Here is a 4,275-nt window from a genome sequence, read left to right on the forward strand (position 1 = left end):
AAAGAGTGTTGTGGAGTACAGCAAAATGATTAAAAGCCTGGAAAGCATGACTTATGAAGAATGACTGAAAGACCTAAGGGTTCTTTAGTCTGGAAAAGAGAAGACTGAAGGGGGATTAGATAACAGCCCTGAAAAACCTAAAGGGTCATTATAGAGAGGATAGAGATGGCATTTTTTCTGTGGCTGTAGGGAACAGGACTAGGAGCAATGGACTCTCAAGATGCAGCAGAAGAAGTTTAGGTTGGAGATTAGGAGGAACTTTCTGACTATGTGGGTGGGTAAGCATTGGCACAGGCAACCTAGAGAAGCTGTGGAAGCTCCATCCCTGGAAATTTTCAAGAGCAGATTGGACAGACACTTGGCTGGGATGGTTTAGTCAGGGTGATCCTGCTGTGTTGAGCAGTGGGCTAAACTAGATGAACTTGTGAGGTCTTTTCCAGCCCTACTTTTCTCTGATCCTATGGTCTCTTCACCAAATGCTCTATATTAAATGCAGTGACTTTAATTAGGTCAAATATTTCAACTATGAAATTGATAAAATAGTTAGAGGCCATAACACTATCACTTTTCTGTTATAATTTGCTTGTTTTTGTTGTATTCAGTACCAGACCAAACATTAAACTCAAATCCAAACACATTCCCAAAATTATATTCATCCAGGCCAACAGGCTGTTGGCTCTGTTGATGTCAGACCATGTTGGATTCATTTATGATCCTGAAAAACAGGCATTCGTGTTCATAACATTGGCAATTTATGGTCTGCTTTGCTATCTTTATTTATTTCATAGAGTTAAAGGCCAGAAGGCCAGATTATTGGGTCTGAACTCCTGTATATCACAGACCATGATGTTTTACCCAGATACCTCTAGATTAAGCACAATGACTTTATCTAAACCAAAGCATTTCTGTCCTCAAGAGTGTAAACCAATGGTGTCCAAACTTTCTGGAATGTGGGTCAGAAGATTTGTGTGGGGTCAGTCAACAGGCTGGATTCCACATGTGGGATTGGTCAGTGGGCCTGATCCAGTGCAGGATTGGCTAGATTGGGCCTGTTCCCCCAGCCCTGCACATTCTGGATTGGGCCCCTCTGCCTTGGCTCCATGTGTGCCAGATCAGGCTCATTGCCCTGGCCTGACCCCAGTCCCATGTGTGCTGCATTGGGCCTGCTGCCCCAGCCCAGCCCTTCATATGCTGGGTTGGGCTTGTCACCCCAGCCCTGGCCTCATGTACAATGGATCAGGCCTGTCATCCAGCCCCACATTCCAGCCTGATCTGGCACATGGGGTCATATCATCTGGCTGCGGGGTTTGGAAATGTGGTGGTGGGGAAGCTGTGGCCACGTTAATTGCCTCCACATCCTCAACAAATTTCTGGACTTGTGGGGAGTCTTGCAGGCCAGATGACATGGTCTGACCTGCAGGCCAGATCTGGCCTGCGGACCACAGGTTGAGCACCAGTGGTATAAACTACTGTGCCAGAGACCAAGAACAGAGGTGCCAACAGTGCTGGAAACCCCTAGCTGCAGTGGCAAGGAACTGATTAGATGAGATCTTACCATGTGATCCTGGTGGGTGAGCCACATGCTTTATTGCTGAGAAAGACAAATCCCCCAAGATGCTTGTCAGTCTAACCCAGGGGAAAAATTTCTTCCTATCCCTAGATTTGGTGACCGCATAAACCAGACAACCTAACTGACACCTGAAAGCACTGGCTCACCCTGTTCAGTTTCCTGTCTCCAACCAGGGCTAATCTCTGCTAAAAAAACAAAACAAACAAAACAAAAATCAAGCCAAAGTAAATACTGGTATTTGTAGAAAAAAAAATATTCCTCACCCCAGCATGGGGGAAAACCAGAAGCATGAGATATGATTTTAGTCAATGCCTTAATGCAAAGCTGCAAGTGTGACGTGCAATGCAAGTAATTCAATTCTCTCCAGGGCCATGTAGTATGGAGATGAACAGGGAGACTAATATCCACCTGTAATAAAGACAGAACAAACCACCACAACCATCCAACCCTGCTCTTGGCCCACAGACACATGTTGAAGAATTTCCCCAAAAGCTGGGCATCAAAGCATCTCTTTTAGAAAAGATATCCAATCTCACCAGGTGATGGTGAGCCTCCCCCACTCTCCACCCTACATCTAATCAGGTAAGCCATTCTAGGGTGCCTGTACACACCATAGGTTTTAATCCTCATTAAATTAAATAGGTTTATAAAATTTAAACTTGTTTATTTTGGAGTGTTGCATTAGTGTTTGCACGCACTAAGTTTTTGAATGAACTAAGCACGGTCCCTTGGCCAGTGCTGCAGGAGAGTGGGATGGTCCAGCACTGCCCTCTGGCCTGGGCACCCTGCCCCCCACCCTGTGTCCATGTCTTGCCATGCAGCTGTGGAAGCAGGGAGCCAGCAAATAGCACAAGAAAAAAAAAGCAGAAGCAATTCAAAAGGGTGAACTACAAAAAAGTTGCAGCGCCATCTGGTGGACAAGGAGTCTTATTACACGTCTTTGAGTGTGTGTGTGTGTGTGTGTGTGTGTGTGTGTGTGTGTGTGTGTGTGCGCGCACGTGTGCATGTGCAACAAATCCATGGATGCAACACTTTAATTCGTGATGAGCCAAACTAAATTGCATCCAAGAAGTTTTACTTTAATGCGCCATAAAGAATTTTAAAGCATCCAAAAACTCACTTGTGCCAACAGTCAAGCCATTGCAGCACAAGAAAGGGCAAAAAAAACATGATGTGTACGAAGTCCCCTAATGCCTAATTATCTTGACTACTAGGAAATCATGCCATAATAAGAATTTTAATTTATATAACTTCAAGATCCAGCCACTGGTCTTCTTATACCCAGTTCAGCAAGGTAAAAACATCCTCTGTTATAGTGTATGTTTTCTATGTATAAATACTTATATACAGTGACTACTTTCAGCTTTCTCTTGGACAAAGTAAATAAGTTGACTTCCTTATGTTTCATACTGTAAGACTTTCCAGCACTAGGATCCTTCTTGTGGCTCTCCTTTCGTTTCTAATATTTTTCCACAAAATACCAGAACTGCACACAGTATTCTAGCGGGAGTCTTACCACAGTCGGTGAACATAAGATCACTTTTGTACTTCCATATTTTTAGGTTTTTTTCCTTTCATATATGTTCAAGGTTGTTGTTTTTTTGCCACAGCCTTGCAGTCAGGGTGCCTTCTGAGGCAGTTACAGGTATTAACGTCTCAATCCTCTTCCAAGTCACCACTGTCCAAGACAATGTCTCCATCCAGTCTGTAGAATCTTCATTCCTGTTCCCAGGACATATTATCTTGCATGTGGATCTATCATTATCCAGTTAACCAAGAGGTCCAGATGGCTTTGTGAGCGTAACCTCCTCATTTGCTTAAACACCAATCTCGTGAACTTAACTGGCAGAGATTTGTTGATAAAAATATTAATTAGTATTGAGCAAAACCTGATTCCAGGGGAGCTGCCTAACTCATGGATATCTATCTCCTAATGATCATCTACACTTTGAGATATCAATGAACCATCTACTGTGTACTCTCTTAAAGCCATATCATATGAGGGTTTGAATCAAAATGTCATGTGGTACCAGATCAAATACCTTAGACAAATCCCCCTATGCAACCTCAAATCGACCAAACCTGTAATCCTGTCAAGTAAATGGGATTCAAAGCGGATGCTTTACCTTCTGGGTTACGTCGGGCACCTGCTTTTACCTTTTACCTGTTACTGTTTGCTGTTATTCCCAGAGATCCCCAGGGCTTTAGTAACATTTAGGGAGTTGGTGCTCAGTATGTGCAGAGGCAGTCATGGAGGGCACTCGCCTCAAGCCTTGCCAGTGCCACCAGTACAACCCTGCCAGTCTTGCAGGCAGGGGGAACCAGACACTGCTGAGCTGGGAGCCGGACACCTACGGGAAGGAACGACCTGGCTCATTGGGTCCAGGAGCCTTGTCCCTGCTCCACCGCCAGCCACAGGCCCCCTCCCCTCCTCTTATCCTGGAGGGTCCTAAGCAAGGGAGGGGGGTGGGGGGCTGCCAGGGAGAGGACACAGGACCCGGCTCTCGGCGGGGCTGCAATCATCCCCGGCAAGCGCAGGGAGACCCGGGGCCCCTTGAACTTGGCTGGCGTCCCGCGTGGGGCCAGGCTGCCCCGGCCGGCGCGCGCGTGTGTGCGCGAGGGTGTAAGAGCGCGTGTGTACGTGTGTGCGCGCGAGCGCGCGTGTGCGGGGGGCGTCGCTGGCTCGCCCCACGGGCGCTGTGAGT

Source organism: Alligator sinensis, unplaced genomic scaffold (assembly GCF_000455745.1).
Source record: "Alligator sinensis unplaced genomic scaffold, ASM45574v1 scaffold51_1, whole genome shotgun sequence".
Taxonomy (NCBI): Eukaryota; Metazoa; Chordata; order Crocodylia; family Alligatoridae; genus Alligator; species Alligator sinensis.